The 21108-nt window shown below is 38.8% G+C and overlaps 1 long non-coding RNA gene across 1 annotated transcript in view; it reads left to right on the top strand.

Moving 5' to 3' along the window:
• Positions 1-20325, top strand: part of LOC128504752 (uncharacterized) — a 59091-nt gene extending 38766 nt beyond the window's left edge. The window contains exon 3 of the long non-coding RNA XR_008355488.1: positions 20223-20325. This is a non-coding gene — a long non-coding RNA (uncharacterized LOC128504752). The remainder of the gene's footprint in view (positions 1-20222) is intronic.
• The last annotated feature ends 783 nt before the right edge of the window (positions 20326-21108 follow it).

The raw sequence follows: 21108 nt of genomic DNA, 5'->3' as shown, positions 1-21108 counted from the left end.
ATCATTCAAATATTCACAGTGTGGGCTGGAAATAGTATGTGAACCCCTAATCACTTCAACAAAAGCTAATTGGAGTCAGGAGTTAGCAAACCTTCAGTACAAACACGATTGGAGCTACTTTGATATAAAAAAAACACTCAAACATTTGGAATTAGCTATTCTCAAGAAGCAACTGCTGATACGAACCATCAGAAGACCTACAATCAAGAATTGGTGATTTGGATAAAGCTGGAAAGGGTTACAAAAGTAATGTCAAGGAGTTTACATATTAATCAGTCCACGGTTATACAAATTGTTTATAAATGGAGAAGATCTAGTACTGGCTACTCTGCCTTGAAGTGGGAACCCAGCTAAGATGTCTCCAAGGGCACAACACAAAATACTCACTGAGGTAAAAAAAGAATCCTGGAGTAACAGCTAAAGACTCGAAGGAATCATTGGAACTGATTAACATCTTCGTTCATGAGTCTACCATACGCAAGACATTGAACAGGCATGGAGTCGATGGCAGGAGACATCAGAGGAACCTGCTCCTCTACAAAAACACATTGCTGCACTTCTGAAGTTTTCCAAAGAGCACCTTTACACGCCACAATGGATTATGAAAATGTTTTGTGGATTTATGGAACTAAGGTTGAATGGTTCAGGAGGAACACGCGGTACCACATATGGAGTAAAAAAGGGCATTGCGTACCCGCATGAAAACGTCATCCCAATGGTGAGAAGGTAGAGAAAAAGATGCAAGCAATGAAATCAATGAGGGCGCAGTCAGCATTTTGACCACTAGGTGTCAGTATAACACCCTTTTATTCTATGCCTTCCTCATCCCCCCCCCCCATGGACAGGGGGCTTACACATGACCTGCGTGCGGAAGAGCCCGTATTTCTCACCAATGACATATAAAGGAATTCAAGCACTTCATTGGTATATACACCTTGTTATATAGTTATATATTTGGTACTGGAACCTTACAATCAGATTATGAACATATTTTCTTCATCTACTAAATTCACAGATAATAAATGAAAATAAATGTACTTGAATGGAAACAAGATGTTCTATGGAGTAAATTGCATTTTTTTATTTGCCTAAAGCTGAAAAAAACTACTTCAGAAAATACGCATCTTTACAATAGCATTTTGTTACAATTAGGCATGTATTTTTGGAGTCCTATGTAGTCCACAAGGTAAAACAATTGCTTAATTGCATTAAAACATTTTGCATTCTATATTCATTTGAATCAACCAAACCTTTACTTTATAAAAAAATACCTAGAATAAAAATAAGTAGATAATCAGGTCAAAAATACATAGATTTCAATAATGGTTAAAATCATTTAAGAATTCAGTAAGCGTAAAATATTCAATATGGGTGAAAGTAAATCTATTTAATTTTATTTTCATTGTGTTCCATATATATATATATATATGTGTGTGAAAGAAGCTGAAAAAAAAATTAAATAGATTTACTTTCAACCATATTGAATATTTCACGCTTTCTGAATTTATGTATATATATATATATATATATACTTAAGTCCAAGAGATCAAATAATATCAAAATGTATACAAATTATTTTTGTATATAAAAAAGTATTAATAAAATGATTTAACTGCATTTTAATAATAGACAATAATATAAAACTGAAACCATTTAACCAAGTGAAAAAGAAAATCATAATGAGAAAATCAACAAAAACGAATGTTAAGAGATTTCGTATTGGGGTTGCATTTAAACATCCATCATTAATAGCTTGCATCTTTCAAATCATAAATATAAATTAAAATAAATAGAATAAAAATGTGAGCTGAAAATATTTTGACTTAGAACCAATAATGCCCCAGATACAAACAATTATTTTTTTAAAGGCAAATTTGGGCTTTATATATATAATTTGCTTTTAGGTCTGGAACTAAGAGTAAGCAATAATGTAGCCTGTGGAACATAATATTAGCGACGCATTAATGTGCATGTATCCTTATAACAATGTCTACTCTAGTTAATTTTGGAAAAGAAGCAATTACAAGTCTGTAAAACTGCAAAAAAGTGACAATAATAATAATAATAACAATAATAATAATAACAATAATAATAAAGTAACTAATTTAGAAGTATAGCTATCCTAATATCTCTAATGCTGTTGGCCAGTACAACAATTTAAAAATAATATACCGGAGAGTGGAAAAAACAGGTAGTAACCATACTGAATAGTTTTATTCTAATGACTTACATTTGAGGTTTTTATTATGCATTACGATTTTTCCAAACAAAACATAACAAAACAATTGGTTTTATTATTTAAATAATATTTCTGAATTGATATTTGCGCAAACTCAACTTAACATTCATCATCAGAGGAAAATTTCAAGGCAGAACAGTGCTAGATATTGATGTAGGATAAATGAAGCACATCACATGCACATTGTATTATCAAAAGAGAGGAAATCTGGAATCAACCCACAATTTGGGGGTTCCAGGACATTTCTTCCCCTACATGAAGTGTTAGATAGATCAATAGATAGACATGTAGTTCAATAGATAGAGAGAGAGAGATGTTATAGCTATTGATATTATATAGGTAAATGTGATTGTATAGATAGATTTATAGATTAGATACATTTATAAACAAATAATACATAATGTTAATAGATTGATAGATATGTAGATAGATGGCATAGTTATAGGTAAATGTAATCGTATAGATAGATTTCCAGATTAGATAATAATAGATTGATAGCTATGTAGATAAATGTTATAGTTATTGATAGTTTTATAGGTAAATGTAATTGTATAGATAAATGTATAAACAGATAATAAGTAATGATAATAATGAATAGACATTTTGAATTATCTGTGGTTATTCTATCATCTCTTTATTATTTTCTTGCTCTGCCAAAGAGCTCTAAGCTTAGAGCGTTTTGTTTAATAGGTCCCCCGAGTATAGGGTTGGCACAATTCTCTGACTGTCATTTGACAGCTACCCCCTACACCCCCTCTCCCAATTACAGCCCCACGGCACAGAGCCACTCTCACACCCTTGACTCCTCATTGATTGACGTGGCCGTGCTCCCCATGCCTTGCTCACAAGAAGCCCCCCTTTCCTATAAACAAAGCTAATTGTCCTCTGTTGTTGGATGAATAGCCACAGAGAAAATCACTGCTTGTAAGAGATAAGGAACAGCTTTTGATTTAAGAAAAAAAAGAGGGTTGAAAAATACTTAAGGGAGAACTTTTGGAACATTTGCATCGTTAACTGCTTGTTAGCCAGAAAAAAAAGAAGGACTCAAATAGGGATAGGGAGGTGAAAAACAAACGGGCAACAAAATAAATAAAAGTAAATACATCTAAAATATATAAGTCATTTTACAATAATAACTATAAACTTTAATTATCAGGATGTAGGAAAGATACTTAACACCCATATATTATACATAATATTGAATGATGACAAAAGTGATGCCCATTCCTTTAAATATATTTATGTAGAAACATCACCACCAATGACCACAATTTTGTTTTAGGGGTATGGATAGTGGGCCGGCTGGGGATTTACCAACACTTTTTATGTGACTTTGTGACCTAATGGTAACTTTGAGTTATTACATACCTAGGCAATAATAATGTAGGATATCTACGCTACCATTCAAGAGTTTGGGGACGCAGCTTTTTATATGGAAAACGAGGATTTTTCACTGTAACATAATCATGTAACGATCAGTTAGCCTTTAAAACTTATACTTGGATTAGCATTTACAGCATGCCATTGGAACACAGGAGTGATACATTTACAACATTAACCCCGCCTGCGCTGTATTTCTGATACATTTCATGTCATTTTAATGGACAAAAATGTGCTTTAGTTTAATGAACAAGGACTTTTCTAAGCTCCCTCGAACTTGAACGGTAGTATATAGATATATAGATATAGATATATATATATATACACACACATATCTCACTATTTGTACAGTCTTTACCGTGCGTGTAGTTTGATGCATTTAAATATAATTGTCCCTCATTTACCTTAATTGAGCCCCACACACAATACAGCGACAATTAGAGAATAAATGGATGCTGTTATCGAAATAAGTATTTCCCCATTGACTTGCAAGAGCCGATCCAGAATGCTCTGTTGATATTCATATATTTAAATGTTTAAATGAGCAACTTCTTCGTCTGAAAGAGCCAATTGTCTGCATACAGCCAGGGGCTATAAGCTGTTTCCACTGTAATTTCCATCTTTGATACATATGGTAATGGTTTTATCGGCATTTACAAAGACACTCAATTGTGTTCCGAGGGCTGCAACTATTATGTGAATTTATGGAATAATCAATGAATAAAATTGGTAGATCAGTATTTGACCGTTTCATGCACATGTTTAGATAAAGCCGGGGACAAAACTAAAAACTGTGATAAAATATCCCCCATGTTATTATTTCAAATCAAAATGTATGGTCTGGGATAGCTAACAGGACAATTAGGGCATTATCTAATTAACTAATTTAAACTCCCGTAAATGCATAACAACAAAACATGTTTCACTGGTTCAGTGATATCTAAGGACTACTTTATAACCTCAGTAACTGGACCCGATGTGTCCGGATGGTGTTTTGGAGCCTCAAGCTGTTCTCTGACTGTTGGGTTAGGATTGTGAACCCAACTGCCCACCATCATAAAACCCCTGATACAGGCTTAGAGCTTCACTTATTGTTTATCGCTTATTTTTCAGTTTTGTCAACATTTCATCAGACTTTTTTTCTTTTCCCTTCTGTAAGCGCCCGTCTTCTGATCGTCTCTGCTGGGCTTACCTTCCCATTGCCAGCACGTATCAGCTGCGAACGGCAGTTTAATAAATCCACAGAGATAACAATCATACTCTATGAGATTCATTCAGTAAAGTAGGCTTTTATGGATTTGGCAATTTCACTGTAACTACCTGAATGTACTAATTCCATCCAAATTATAAAATAATTTGCTGTTATGCAAATCTAGAAATTTCCACTGAGATTCATGTTTTCTGAGCTTGACTGTGAATTAATACTACAGCCTACCAAATAATTACTTGAATAATAACAGTGGCCAAATACATCGGTCCCCCTCGTCGAGTGCTCACCCTTTTAACCAAGAGTAATGAAATGCAACTAAATTAGGTTCATTGACAATTATTAGTGAGAGGAGAAAGGCTTTCCATAATTCCACCAAAGCACAGCTTGGGACATCAATTGGAGATGGAATCAGAGGAGCCAGTGAAACAAACTACATTTACTTGCACAATTTTACTGTCCGAAGCAGAACAAAGATCGGTGTCCACTCCTGCATGGCCCACCGGACTACGTTCTGCATTCAATGTTGGCCTTATAGACAAGGTGAGTTGTTACGGTGTAGGACTGTGTAAAATCCAGCAAATACACCCTTAAAAGCTGAACGTTACATTCAGAACAGTAGGTGGATCTACTGCGTTTCAAACCGGATCCAAGTACCAGTTCTGTCTTTCATTAAAAAAAAAAAGTTGTACGTTTCTTCTCTCGGCACAGATACAAAGAATTCTGCTGCTTTATCGGTCGAACTCTTAAGGATGCAGCAGGTAGAAGACACCAAGGCTTAACCCCTTAACGACCAATGACGTGCCTGGCACGTCATGGCATTAAACAACATTTTTAAACTCAAAAACCATTAAGAATTAAAATGAGAACTCTGTGGGTACGTGTTCTGGCATTTTGTTTTTACCAAGGAAAATAGCAGGGTTCCTGTGCCGCAGCCTTGTGTTTGGTGCTTTGTGACCATAGTATTTCTGCAAAATATGTAGAATTCTAGCTTAAACTAAACCGAAAGCCCACCTTCCCTTTGTTATGTGGTATTGCAAGATACCGTCTGGACAGAAAATACTATACACTATATTATTTATTTATTTATTTATTTATTTATTTCCATTAAGCTTATTTTCATTCTGAAAGCTTTATAATAAACTGACAATTATTTTATATAATATTGTTCAAACGAAAATGTATCTTTCTTAGAGTAGCCAAACACCATTAAAATATGAATTTCTCCTTCTTAGTGAACGTCTGACAGATATCGGCAGCGTTGTGCTGCATCATTTGTTAAACAGACCACCGACTGCCCGGGACCGGGTTGAGAGAGATGTCAGGAGGTTTTCATGTCGAGAATTGAAATTGCAGTGAGGGTAGCGGGCCAGGAATTTTAATAAATTAGACGTGTCATTCATACGGATTCCCTAGTGAGCCGACGGGGTAAGGGAAGGCTGTGAACTTTTTGCCTGGAAGTGCAAAACCACAAAAATATCCAGAAACAGTAAGAAACAAAAAAAAGAAAATTACATTTCCTACGGCCAATTTATGCAGTTAAATACCACCTCGTAAAAATATCATACTGAATTATGAAGCCGTAACGGTTACAACATGTGACGCAGCTATCTGAAAATCACTGATCCTCCGCAGAGTTCTTTCTCACATCTGGAACGCATTCGGTCTGTATTTCCCTCTTTCTAAATGAGACAATTCTTGTATCTCTCCAGTGCTTCTCTGCTGAATATAACACTTTTATAACTGATTGCAGCAGTCCCAGAAATAATGATTTCACCGTGCAAAATTATGCCTTATTCACATTTTGTATTTATTTTATGCGGCACAAAAGCAGGCGCTCGTGGGCTGTCGCCATGGAAACTGAAGAAGCATCCTGAAAGTTTCTTTGCGATTTAACCCTGAGAGAAAAGAGTAAAACGACAGATCTGCTGAGGTTTATTTGTTTAACATGGTAAAGAGTGCAACTTATGTTATGTCTTAAGTCGAACAGCACCTTTAAAAGGCGTTACACGGTTTCTAGGTGATGAATGGTGCTTGCGTTTTTTTAAGCCTTTAATTTTTATTAGGTTATAGATTTTCCATTTTCCAAGGGAACTCACTTAATAGCGTGTCCTGCACTCATCTGTATGTTGTGCTATACTCTCCTCAATAGAAGGCATTTGTAATTAGTATTATGAATCTTATTTCTATCATGTCTGTTGTAAAACCCATTATGTTCTGAGCGTTTTAGGAACTCACCTAACCTGCCTCCTATCTTCTGTTTCTTGGACGCATCGGGCAGCCGGTGAGGAGGAAGACGGCAGGCGGTGGCAAATATTATGCTCCAAGCGCAGTTTACTATGTTTCTATTTAATTAAAATCAACTTTTTTAGATGGTGTTGGATCTTTTACGGTTGCTCCTGTGCCAAGTAGTCAGAACGGCTGTGACTTTATAGATCCCCCGCGGATAGCTCAGCACAGCTTACTCTTGATAGAGGTGATGGCTAATATGTTCCACCAGAATCTTATTTTTTATTTTTATTTGAAAAAATCATTCTTTTTCTTTATATTGAACTGTTGGATCCAATACTATAGATCCCCACAGATCGATAGGTCCAAGCAGGTTACTCTTAATGCTGTTTGGACACCTGGTCGTGGGCTCACCTGCTCTCCTTCGGGACATGTCCGACCCAACTCCAGTCTGCACTCAGAGCGCAATACATTTAATGTTAAAGAGCCGTTTCAAAGGATTTTCTTAGAAAACAAGTCGTATCTACGGAGATATCTACTACGTAGTTTTCTGTAACGGTCCCAATTTTGCCTTAACCCGTAGAGAAGTAAACAGGAGATACATGGTTGGCAAAAAAAAGGCTAAAGTGCCAGCCACATATATTTCATAAATCACCAGAAATACTTTTTCTTTGACACGATGTACAAAGAAACTCTGTTAACTCTGTTGCTAACATTCTTGTGACATTTAATTAATGAGGGACCATCAAGGTGTGGAGGATGCCAGATATTGGTCAGGGATCGGTACATGAACCTGCCAGCTTAATATTAGTGTCAATGTGCGGCGTGAAAAAACTCTTTCCAAATACTCATTGGTAACACCGTCGGGTTCATCTTTCATTATTTTTCTTATCTTTTATTTATATAGAGTCAGCAATTCACACGGCGCTCCTTACAGTACATACATTCGAAGAGTATGACAAAAGTAGAAGTGACAAATTAAGACAATACATTGGGTAAAGAGGGCCCGGCTCGCCGGCTCACCGGCTCACATGGAAATTCTTTCTCATAAGCAATATTTTTTGTTACTGACCAAAGAAATGTGGAGAAGGAGGTAGGAGAAAATCCCCAGATCTACCATCTAAAAAATGCAGATATCCCTATTCATCCCCTAGCTATGGGCACAACATAGGAGCTGGAACCAGCAGTGTGCCCCGATCCTGTCCGTCATCCTCGGAACAGAGACACAGCTTCAGTGTAGTAGGCAAAGGAGCGGGTGGGATTGCGAGGGAGGTCTCGATTACTATTGATCCTGTGAAGAGTCTCACAGTGTGATACTTCTTTTAATTACCAAGCTTGGCAATTCACTGCAAGCATGCCCCATGCAGTTTCACCCTCCCCAGTCAGAAAAACAATCCTTTCTTTACATCCCCTGAACATACTAACTTTGCTTTCAATACAGAGCCCCTCTGAAAGGAGGCCTCCCTCGGCCCCCCCGCCCCGCTGGTGTTGGGACTAAGTTAGGCATGCTCTAATCCAGTCCGGTAATGAGGTGTAATTAGCTCCAGCATCTTTTAACTATACTCCGCTGTTCAATTGGACTTAGGCAATAATTAAAAAAAGTTTGCTCCAAACCATTCCTTTGGCATCTGCGCTCGGCCACCAGTTTCGCTGGGTCGAGGGACTGCCCGGCAGCTGCTTCTCCTCTGCTTTTCAACATTGATTTGATTATTCTTGTTGGGACAAAAAGACTCTTTTTTTTGCATGTAAATTGTCATTCCTATAGAAGTAAGCTCCAGACAAGAAGATAAACACAAGTACTTATTTTAGCGCGCCTTACTTATCATTGTAAACACCTTGCCTCGCTGTTAAAATAACATGTTCTTTAGTCCCCCCGGGCGGTTTGCGACCCGTTACTATGACTTTAATTTTTAAATATATAAAATGTCCTTGTATTATCCTCTAAATTCACATATAAAAAGCGTAGTGACCAGTTTGGTTACCCCAACTATTTTAAATTTGTAGTGTGGAAAGCGGGGATTATTGGCTTAGAAAATTCTTTGTTCGTCTTCTGTAATGGGACCCCCACTATTATAATTCTGCCATACACATATTCTTAGTAAATATACTTCTTACGTTTCTCTCTCGGTTTTCTGTTCAGAGGGCGTTCTGCCCAGTCTGTCTGACTGTTTCTATTTTCTCTCTATTATTTATTCTTTCCTATGACTTTGTGTGCGAGCTTTCCGTGTTTTCTCTGTAACTCTCTGTGCCTGGCTACCTCACTCATTCCCTCACTTTTCCTCATCTCTGTCCCGTCGCTCTCCTTAAGGACCGGCCTGACTGTCTTTCTGCAACTCCCGAGCTGACTCTCTCCCCGTCTTCCCTGACTCTCTCCCTGACTCTTTCCTAAGACTCCCTCGCTCACCAACTCGCTTCCCATCTCTCTCTCCATGACTTTCTCCCCCTGTCTCTCTCTCTGACACCCTCCTCCTGACTCTCTCCCTGTCTCTCTCATAATAACGCTCTCCTTGTCTTTTTTCACCTAGAATCTATCTCTCCCCGAGTCCCTCTATATGTCTATTTGTGACTTTCTCCCTTACTTTCTCTTTCTAATTCCCATTTGTTTCCTGACTTTCATCCAGACTGTATCGCATCCTTCCTCTCCATGAATCTCCCTTCTTACCTCCCTCAGACTCCCTGTCTTCCTTTGCCATTCTGGAGATTCTTTCTAAATCCATCCCTTCCTGTCTTCTCTCAATAGTCTTGCTTTCCTTCACTCCTTCTCACCCCCATCTATTTCTATAGCTTTCCCCATTCCATTGCTTCTTCTTTCTTCTAAATGCCCAACTCAACTAATATATACACTCATAGAGTATTATGCGTATAAATGTATACTAATACCCCACATCCAATTAACCCCTTTCAGTGTGATATACTCATTGCTTTGGCACGCAAAAGGTTAAAGGGGCCATCTATCCAATTGCCTATAAGAAGGATTGACACGCTTGCATGCGCGGGGCCACCTGTCCCTTTAATGTGCTCTCTCACTTGTGTATTTCCCTGTCTTGTCATGTCTTGTAACCAAAAATAAAAATAAGTTGTTTTAAGAAATGCCTGGCTTTTGTGACCTCTATCTATTTCTGCTTGACCCCTGATCTTTTTTCCTCATGACCCTGATCTTCAACTTGACAGAGTGATGGATGGCCCAGTCTCTATGATTTATCACATGCTTTAATATTTCGAGAGCAAACCACATCCTCGCGCCCGATGAGACGGGAATTAGCCACAGGGGGAGGGACGCCATCAGAGGCTAAAGACTCTCCACGAATTGCCAGCCTTTCGCTACCGGGTGTGCGCGCGAGGGCGCCGCTTGGCCTCTTAATGTCCACAGTGATTTATGTGCAATCGCTAAGATTAAATTGGCCCATGCTAATAATAACTAACTAGTCACCGCTGACCTTTTGATGACGATATGACAAATAGGACTTGTGTCTTCATTGTCTTGATGTTGGTGCGTTGTGTCCAGGGTGTGGGGGTTTTTTTCTACACGCTGCTTAATTTTTTCATTCATGTTTGCTTAAGTTTCAATCATGCACTGACTCATGTCGTCAGTGCTCGTTATGACATCAGTGGGACTTTTGGGAATCATCACGGTCTACTTTTACTTGAGATAGTTTTTTTTTATCAATTCGCATTGGAAGACAAAGACTTCATGGATGTTCCAACCAGAAGAATGGGGCAACAAGCTTCTTGGCTACAAGCATTTCTTCATTTGGCCATGGGATGCATACGTAGTTCCTAAAGGCTAATTTGTGTTGGTCAGGCTGAGCCGACGTCCATTTATCTTTGTCTGGAGTATATGTTTGAAATCTATTCTTGCATAAGAAGGTGGGAATCGTAAGTGCATAGAGCAGCCAGCTTGGATTTTGAGCTATAATAAACAACTTATCTATGGCCACCAGACAGTGGATTTGGACAGACCTTCTTTGCTCCCTTTGTACGCTTTTCTCTCTATGTTCAGCATGGTATTCTACAATGTTCTTGTTTTAATTTCATGAAAACCAAGCTAAGACTTACAGCGTTTATTTAAATACCCATTAAAAAAGGGCATTTGAGATCTTTTTTTTTTTACCACTTCCAAGACACCATGTACCTTTTATAGAACATAATCTAGAACCCAGCTCCATAATACCTTATGTACCTAAACCAGTTTCACAGGCTTACACGCAGCGGCACGCTGGTCAACCACTTCCTGAACCCGGGTGCTTTCTTACCATTTATCGAAGCGCAGGCATTACAGTCGGGTAGAGAGTGCCGCTTCTGAGTATACAGAAAAAAAAAGATATAATCGTCCAAGCAAACCAACGACGCTTACAATTAGGATCCTTCATCGCCGAGCGAGCAAGGCTAATAACCAAGGAACGATAACCACCTGCAAATAATCACCTTAAAAATGCTGTGCCGCAATAGTTAATAGCCAAGCAAGAATTCCGGGACTATATTGGAAAATGTCCTTGACCCTCATTAGTAAGATTACACGCTTAAGTGCTCTGAGATGTTATGACATGTGCAAAATTTATGAAGCTCCTTAACACCTTACAGAGCGTACAATATGGTAATTAGAGAAACCCAAAGAGTTTTCCGATAGAGCCCGTGCAGAATACCCATCAGAGCCGCGTTCTGTTCCGGGGAATGCTCGGATTTATTCCCAGCAGGGGATGAACACTTCGGAAGAAATATATATCTGTAATTGTTCGTTTATGCAGTTTACCAGTAATTCTAAATAAACACTTTTCCGGAGCAGTACATGAAATAGCCATAAACGAAAAAAAAAAAGAATTCTATTTTCTTAAAAGAAATCTTTATAGATATATATATATATATATTATATTTTTTATTTTTTTTTTTTACTGTGCAATAAATCTTTGATCTGCACCGTTTGCTGTTAGGAAATGGAATATGATTTATATCAATTTTTCGGAGCTTCAGATGAAAGGAGACATCAGGTATAAATTAATTATTGTAAATTAATTATTTCTAAATGATGTCAACTTTTAATTATTTATATTTCAAGAAAAATCTGTCTGTGTTCAGGGTTTGATTTCCTATAAGTGCGAACAAGAACTAGCCTATAGTGTAACGGGGAGAGCATTGTGTGCTCCTTAAAAAGGCCAGATACTTTGATTTTTATTGTCTACTCGTTCCATGCTTCTAGGACTACAGTGTAGTTTATACACTCTTATTCAACCACAATTTTGCACTCATGGAAAAGAAGGACATCAGGAGGTAAACCGAAAAGCTTAGTCCCCAAAAAGGAACCATTGGGGTATGACAACAGAAGTAAACCCAAAGTTCATTTCACTCCGCCGTCAGGACACAAAGCCAATGCGACATACAACTCTGTATCGATATGTCAATATATCAAGTCAGAAGCTGTCTTTTGTAATTAGGCTCCCTTGTACACATACAAGAGCAGCGGCTCACATTTATGGTTTACAATCCATTAACCAAGAGAAGAGGACACAATGAGGGCCCACTAATGACCCACAATATCCACTTTGCAAGCCATTTGTTATGGCGGGCTATTACCTCAATTGTATCGAGAGCAAAGTGAATGTCTTCAATGAAGACATTGCTCCCAAGGATGGGAACCAAAAGGAGGAAGGTCCCCTTTGACTTGTCCTGGGAAATTTCCCATCCAAACCTTGGCAAGACATGTCACGTTGATTTGTGTTCTGCACTATAGGTAAAACGGGTCACTTGTGCTTTAGATGAACCGGGGGACATGCAAGAGACTTGGCGTTCCCACGTGCAGGTCATGAGGTTGGGGGAATCCCAGTGGACCATCGATCTCATAAATGGAATCCTTTTGGGCTACATTATTAAGGTTTCTGTCAAAGCTAGCTTTTCTAAACCCAGGGTTAAGATATTTCTAAATCCTCCTATCCAATGAACTAAATTGTATGAACATCTATTAACTTAATTACAAACAAGTATATAGATTGAGAAAATGGCTTTTGAATGTGTTGGAACTCTTCCCAATGTAGGACTTTACCTTGGGGCACCATATGCAAATGAACTCGTTTAGCAGAGAATAATCTATTTGCATATGGTGGCACAAATGGCCGAAAATCCAGTAATGCTCCCTAACACCCTGCGAGCTAGAAGTTTGCTCATATTTCTACTATTTATACCGTGTAGGCAACAGTATGCTTTTATGTATCCCTTTTAAAGAAATGGTCACCCTATGGTAAATATTAGCTTATCCGTGGAGAGGGACAGGGGTCTATGATGTCATCATCTCTGTCGAAAATAAAAAATGACGTATTGGGACAAAATCAGCATCTATAGGCGTGTATACAATTATTCGGGCAAATCTTATTGTTAAGGTGAAGGCTACAGTGGCCAGGCAAAGCAGCGGAGGCTATTATTTGTATGTTTCAATAAATTAACACTTTGCCTCTTCATTTGAGCCTGAAAATGTATTTTCTCTGTCGGATGCGTTCGCTATATTTCTAAACATCTTCATCTTTCCTTGTTTTCTTCTTTCTTACAATTAAACGTCAGGGGTAAAACATCATTTAAACCTAGGAATTAAAACATATGCATCTCTTACTTTGTTTTTCATGATTTAATATATTTTTTGCAAAGGAAAAAAAATAGCCAACTGAAATGTATGGCACAGATAGGCAGGATGGAAATGATCAGAGTTCTATTACATTAACGTGTGAAGAACTAAGGGGTTGTGTCTGCAGTGTATTTCATCTCATCGCATTATACTTAAAGAAGGACCATCTCTCCAGAAAAGCCGAATCATTCCTGTCTATTGTACCAAGATCACGTTCTTTACCCCAACGCATTTAACTCACTTAGTAAATAAATCACTCTGTTATCTGAACGACAACCATGCTATGTTTCTTTTGGTGGTGAAAAGTTTAGTGGCCCCATTAAATAAAAGTCCCATAGGGATCTTAAAATTCACCTCCTCATTTAATACATGATAAGGATTTTTTTCTCTCTTTTTTTTTTTTTTTTACATCTGTGCAATTTTCTGTTAATTTTGACAGTTCTCTATGTTTTGGGTTTTTTCCCATGCGGGGCACGGCGGTGGCAGCTGTCATCTGCTATAAAAGTATTGATTTGTGGAGTTCTCAGCTGGCAAGGGTCGGTTCTGCGAAAGGCTGTGGAGATTATGGGAAGGCTGGTGGACATTAGCTAGAAAAACAAGATAGTGATGGTCAGTGTTCTCTCTCTGTATGGGGGGGGTAAGCACAAAAGGGGGGGTAAAAATGAAAAGTAGAAAAATGTGGCAGTTTTAATTAAATTCCATTAAAGCTCTCCCTCTCTGCTACACTTTGCTAGCATGTGCTCCACATTCTCATGCTAATTGTGGGACATCTGTACAGGGACTCCTTTCTCATCAAAGACGTCTCCCATCAAAGACGTTCCTGGGAAACCCTTCACCTTCGACCTTTAGGGTCACCCTCAAAACAGTGGCCCTATAGATCGGAGTACTGTACAGCTGTAGTATCCTTTTACTCGGACTATCCATCGGGATCTCGTTCTGTAGGCTGAAACATCTCAGGCCTGTTCTCTCGGTGCTGCCCACTTTCCAACTTTCTTTTTAACCACAACCTAAAAAAGGGGGTCTTTATTGTGAACATCGAACTGTTTCCTTTGAATGTTCTACCCATTGAGGTTTTTGCTTACATCGCCGATACAGTTGGGGTCACTTTCTGCCCCCTCACTCTTTACTGATGTAAGCGGCGGTAGATCTAATTAGGAAAATTAGACGGTAAGCTAAAATCTCTTTTTTGTTCTATAGAGCTATACAGAAGCATCCAAGAAAAAAATATGAAGTTAGATTCTCCCCTCTCTTTGTAGTGCATTTTTTCAAACAGCATATTGTAAATGGTTCCAAAATTGGGCATCTTAAAATTCAACGAACGATATAGAAACATTTTCCAGCAGATCAGACCCATTCAGCCTCGTCTGGTCTGGCTATTTCTCCCGCTGTAAAGATTCAAACCTTAATCAGTCGTTGGTCTCGTCTTAGATTCAGGAGCCGTATGTCCATCCCATGCATGTTTAATCCCCTCACTGTATTAACATCTGCTGAGAGGCTGTTCCATTTATCTACCACCCTCAATGAAGTTAATCTTCCTTACATTCCATCTAAGCCTCAGATCATCTCCTTTTAGATTACGGTCTCTCATCCAAACTTTTCTCCTTTGATACATTCTTCCCTCCTGTCACCCTCTGTTATTATGTACTTTATCCACATACTTCTGTCATATCCCCTCTCATCACTCGCTGACAACCCTGACATCCCTAGTCATATATATATATATATATATATATATATATATATACGGTATATATTAACAAATATATTAACATATATAACAGATATAGAAAAATATATGTATATATTATATATATTATATATATAAAACCCCAGTCATATCTTAAAAATAATTAACAAATAGAACAAATGTAATTTCTGTTTGGAATAATGTTGAATTGTTGTAAAGTTTTTTTTAATTAGCGCTTCTAAAAAGTAGAAACAAGAAATATATCATCGATATTGTCACGCTCTACCCAGGCTAAGGAGCTGCATATCTGTCTTGCTTCAATTTTTCTGTTTTGCCGTAATCCATTCCTGGAGTTCCGTATGATCAGTTCTGATCTTCCATTCCTTGCTTCTGCTCCGGCTCTTTGCTTCAGCTCTGTTTCCTTTATAAGGTGAGCCCCACCTGTGTGTTCTGTTTGTCTCGGTCTGCAGCCTACAGGTATGTCTCTCTGATATGTGTTTGGGTTTCATGTTTGGTTTGTTTTGTACCTCTGTTAGCAGGGATTAGCGTTAGGACCCACCGTCATTGGAGTACTTTGGTGTAGTGGTGGGCTAAGCATACTATGGCCACAGGTGTCCTGTCTCGTGTCCCCGGCAGCGGGGGTGTCCTGTCTCGTGTCCCCGGCAGCGGGGGTGTCCTGTCTCGTGTCCCCGGCAGCGGGGGTGTCCTGTCTCGTGTCCCCGGCAGCGGGGGTGTCCTGTCTCGTGTCCTCGGCAGTGGGGGTGTCCTGTCTCGTGTCCCCGGCAGTGGGGGTGTCCTGTCTCGTGTCCCCGGCAGCGGGGTGTCCTGTCCATGTCAGATCTTAAGTATTCCTTGTCTTGTTCCCTGTTGTGCCCTTTAATATGTATATCTTGTCTGTTATGTTTCTTGCCTGGTCTCCCTATCCCTTGCTCGCTATGTTTCAGCTATTACTCTGCTTAGCTTCTATACTCCCAGCCTGCAGCATCCTGCATGTGATTCTAGTGATATGTTTCATGCCTGCTCCAGGGCATGGAGCAGGCGTTTCATTTTGGACTACATCCGCTGATATGTCAGGGTGCTGGTACGTGGCTGCACAACCCTAGGTGCTCAACACCCTGGAGAGTGCAGTCGCCCTGCACCAGGCCCTGTCCATCTCCGCTCCTGCACCGTGACTCCTGCACACAATCTTTGGGCGCGCTGGGTCATTGCAGTCATCTGGTTTATAAAGAAGGCTGTTTTGCAGAGTTTGTCTATAGCGTAGTGTACAAAAACCTAAAACAGCCTTTTCTGACTTTTCTTTGCCTTTTTTTCTCGTTTTTACGGGACAGGAAAGTGAGCCGTGGTGAACTGCTTTACAAACGTTCTTCTCCGTTACGTTTCTCCATAAGGATATCATTTAATGATGTTTGCGGAGATGGCCCCAGATTCTCAACCCTTTATTACTATTTTTGTGATTTTTGTGAAGTTGCAGCCGACTCCTCTGGATTGTTAGTAAGTTATATGTGTTTAAAAGTGCTGCTTCAAATATAAAGCGTAGTAGATCTGACTTTTTACTCTTCGCCCTTCACTCAGAAACCTTTATATAGTTTACACGGCTACAACGCAGGCTTTTGTGTCATGTGACAGTTAATTGATCACAGCAAAAATTATGAATAAGCCAAAATTTGACACAAAGAACTATTTCTGGGGAGGACTTGCTGCATTTAGTGTTGGGTAGATGGAATAAATGTTCAGGGAATACAGGGTGTTTCTGGTGGATTTGGATTGTGCATTATATCTTAGCCACAAGTGTGCTGGCTTCACCATAATACTAATTAATAATAATGAATCATTAATAATAATAGAATACTAAAGCTCCCCATCATGCATATGTTTAATTGGGGGGTGTTAATGTATTTAATATTTAAAATATAATATATAGGACCTTGTTTTAAAAATCTACCTGGCCAAAAATACTGGAACGCTCACAGAGCTTGTAGATGTTACTTAGTATCACAAAGTATTACAAACAGATACATTTCTAATAACAAAACTGTTTTGAGCCCCAGTGGTAATTTGTGAATACCTATTTTGTATCGGAATAATTAATTTCACCCAATGTTTCCGACATACACAAAACCGGCTCTATTTTCTGTAGATTGTAAGTAAAAAAAAAAAAAAAAATGGTAAGCATTCATTTAGGAGTTGAAACGATCCTCACACCCAGAGGAAAGGATGGCTGAGTTACAAATTCTTTAAATATATTTCTAATTTATATAATAAATAGAGCGCCAGCAAAATGCAGAGGGGGCCCAGGGGCCATGCTTCTGAGAAACTCAGTACAATTTACCAGACGTATTAGATCCCATATATTTAAAACTAAATGCAAGAAGGCTCAGTAAGGAATAATCTAAAATTTAATTAATTCTTATATATATATATATATATATATATATATAATAGCTAATTATTGGGGGGGAAAAACATTGCCTTTGTACCCTAACCTGATATGCACTGTTGATAGATATAAATATATATAGACTTTTTTTAGTTTAGAGAGGTAAGCTTCTGCTTAAATACTTCTTTTTTTTTTTTTTTTTTTTTTTACATATTATTCACAAAGGTTATGGAAAAAAAAATTCGATTTGAGATCGAGGGCCACGTCTGAAAAGAGATCTCCCTCTTGCTTTCTCCTCAAATGGTTGATGAATTATCTGCTCGGCTTCATTAAGAAAAGGCTGTATGTGCGAGAGACCACGCATGGGTGACATCGCTAAGCTCCCTCTTTTCTCAGCGGTCTTTTGGCTGGCTTGAATCAAGACAGGAACAAGACAATTGGAGATGGAGAGGAAGCTACGGGGTCAATGAACACTTATGGGAAGTGATGCTAGCTCAGACAAAGCCGCGTGTCAGCTGCCTGTCACGGCGTACTGGCAGGGGAGGGAGGTGTCCTGTTAGGTCACATGCGGGGGCTTTTTACAGGGGACACCGTGCCGCAAAACAGGAGAAGAACTTCACGCCAGGCGTTTCTGGTCAACTGGCCTAACATGGAAATTGGTGTAAGATGATTTCAAAGGTCAACACACTGCTTGTGGGAGTTTGTCTAACGCTCCATCAGGAAGCCTCTCCTTTCTCTTCTTCCAATTGTTTCCAATTCTTGCAGACGACCCTGTAAGAATAATAATCAAGTCTCATCATATGGGGACGTTCACCTCCCCATCAGACCTGAAGATGGGTTTATATATGTAGAAAGCTTCGTAGGGTAGTGCTTACTCAAGCTGGCCTGTTACCGTGTGACAGCCTGTTATGTTTTTTAATCGGCAAAATTACTTATAACCAGTATATTAGACAGACAGTCTTTACTTAACACCGAGAGGTCTCCTTGAGAGAGGTTGGCTCCATAGAAGTTTCAATGTGTGGCTAAAGGTGGCAGGACCTGCATTGTCTGATCTTTGAATTCTGTCCCTTCTCTTATCGTATCATCCTTACAAAGGCTGCCTAAAGAAACCAACAAAAATAAGCAACATGAGGGAGTGATAATGGGGAGGAATAATCATGCAGATGTTGAAAATGGAAATAAAGACATAGTGGCCGTATGGATGCACCCACTGATAAGATTGCCAGGGGCAGCATGGAGGTTGGAGCAGTGAAGGTTGCTTGGGCACTAACATGATTACACATGACAGATGCCAAATATCCCAGCGCCAACCCTGCATTATTAACCCTCCCAGCGAGCCTACTGAGTACCTGCCTTTCCCTGGAACAATTGCAGAAGAACCTTTGAACTTTATAATGCATGCTGGTTATTTCTGCAAATCTGTCATTAACAGCAGGCTTAAAAGCCGTTCATAAAACCCGGTGCCAGTAACAACTTAAATATTTCTGGCCGCGCTTATGCCAAGTGTGAGTGAAGAGTGTTTGATGGAAATATAGTTCCAGACTGTCACTAAACACATCTTTCAGCTTTCCCCGCAGTCCTGACGCGGCTGCATTGTGGACATAAGACATTCACGTATATCTTATTATACAGAACACCATGCTGTCGTCAATTCTACTGATTATCTCTCATATTGCTTAGAACTGTTGAATTCGATTTGGGAATCCAGCCCCCCACTGTTTGGTGGCGCTGTACTATGATGTCATCAAAAATGGCTGCATGTGTTTGCTAGGGCAGGACAAATCCTGGGACTCTTATAATATTACATCTGTCTCTATTCCTGCCTTCCAAATTACTAAACTAGCTCCCGAAACTGTTTCTGTGTCTCCCATAGTCTGCACAAAGTCCCTCTAACCGTGCCTATGGGCAATAGCACACAATAGTACTATTCTCCAACTTGGGCCTTCTGCCTCGGCTCCACCAGACCAAATAGCTTGGCTATGGGCTATTTAAACTCTTCCGAGCCCAACGTCTTCACCCAACCTCCATGACACAATTCTTGGATCGGTAACACGATAAATAAAGAGTGACTTGATTTATCCCTGATAGGTTTAATGATTATAAATATAATATGTATATTGTTGGTGGTATTCATTTTCATATTGAACACTAGCTGGTCCCAATTTTAGGTTCTCTGCTGATACTTTATTATATTCCTTTAGAAGCCATAAAGCCTATGGTAACAGATTTTTGTAAATGGTTTGCATAAGAGAGGGACTTCCGAGTGGTCCATTTCATTTCTTCTGGGTCCAAGGCTGGACTTTTTCCCTACTTATCCATCCCCTGCTGTATCACTTATTATTAAGTCTCTGAATTATAGGTCTGCACAACTCTTGCCAGAACTCAATTGCATATTAATGGAATAAGAATAAGAGCTTATATAGCAAACTGACTGGCACGATAGGTTAATGAAAAAATCTTTTATCGATCTTTACCGATTGTCTCCTCTCATTAAAGGAACAATAAAAGAATAATGGCGGGATCGCCAGGATGGATCATGGCGGAATTTGCAAAATGCATAGATCTGAATTGGAATGCCGGCTCGGCAGGTTAAGGCTCGGTAAGCCATTTTATTTTCTCTGTGACAAAAGCTACCGACATGTGAGTTATAAGACCTTCGCGGAAGAAGCTCATTTCACACAATATGTAATTGTTACAAATGTACGATTTGCAAGGGCCATAATGGGTGTTTACGAAAAGGTAATTAAAATATAATGTTTGTCGGAGTTCCATAAAGACATTTAACTGGAAATAGCCTCTGAAAATGATCAGAAAACAGTTGACAGAAGGTAATTATTTTTAATCAGATATCAAAGGCAATAAATGTAGGCAGATTTCAACAATAATTGTAATTTTCTTACTAGAAAATCAGTTGATAATTTTTAGTTGAAATTTTCATTAAAACAGATTTAAATATAGTTTGTGTTCTATTATTTATTATTATTATTATTCGTTAATCTTCAATGGAAAAATAATAGTAAGGCGGTTAATAATGAATGTATTATGCAAGCGACTTCAACTTAAGGCTCTCCAAAAGATAGCTCCCAAGCCAATGGTAAGTGCCAGAGTGGGGGGCATGTGTATTTATAATTATATATGTACGTATATATTCTAATCTAGCACAACTAAACCTCAGAGAAAAAAAAAAAAGCAATTTAAAAAAACTCGTGCTCCAAGTCAGAGAGGTATCTAAACTCACTGGAAAATGAAGAAAAATCAATTCTCTTTCCCAGCGAAAAAAGGAATTCTCCCTTGGGTTTTAATAAGCTTAATTTCTGTTGATCCAACAGCATGCCTCAGTAATCTGCGTGCTGTTACGGGTACTTACCGTCTGTCTGTAAGT

Source organism: Spea bombifrons, chromosome 9 (assembly GCF_027358695.1).
Source record: "Spea bombifrons isolate aSpeBom1 chromosome 9, aSpeBom1.2.pri, whole genome shotgun sequence".
Taxonomy (NCBI): Eukaryota; Metazoa; Chordata; class Amphibia; order Anura; family Pelobatidae; genus Spea; species Spea bombifrons.
This window is presented reverse-complemented; position numbering and strand designations above follow the sequence as displayed.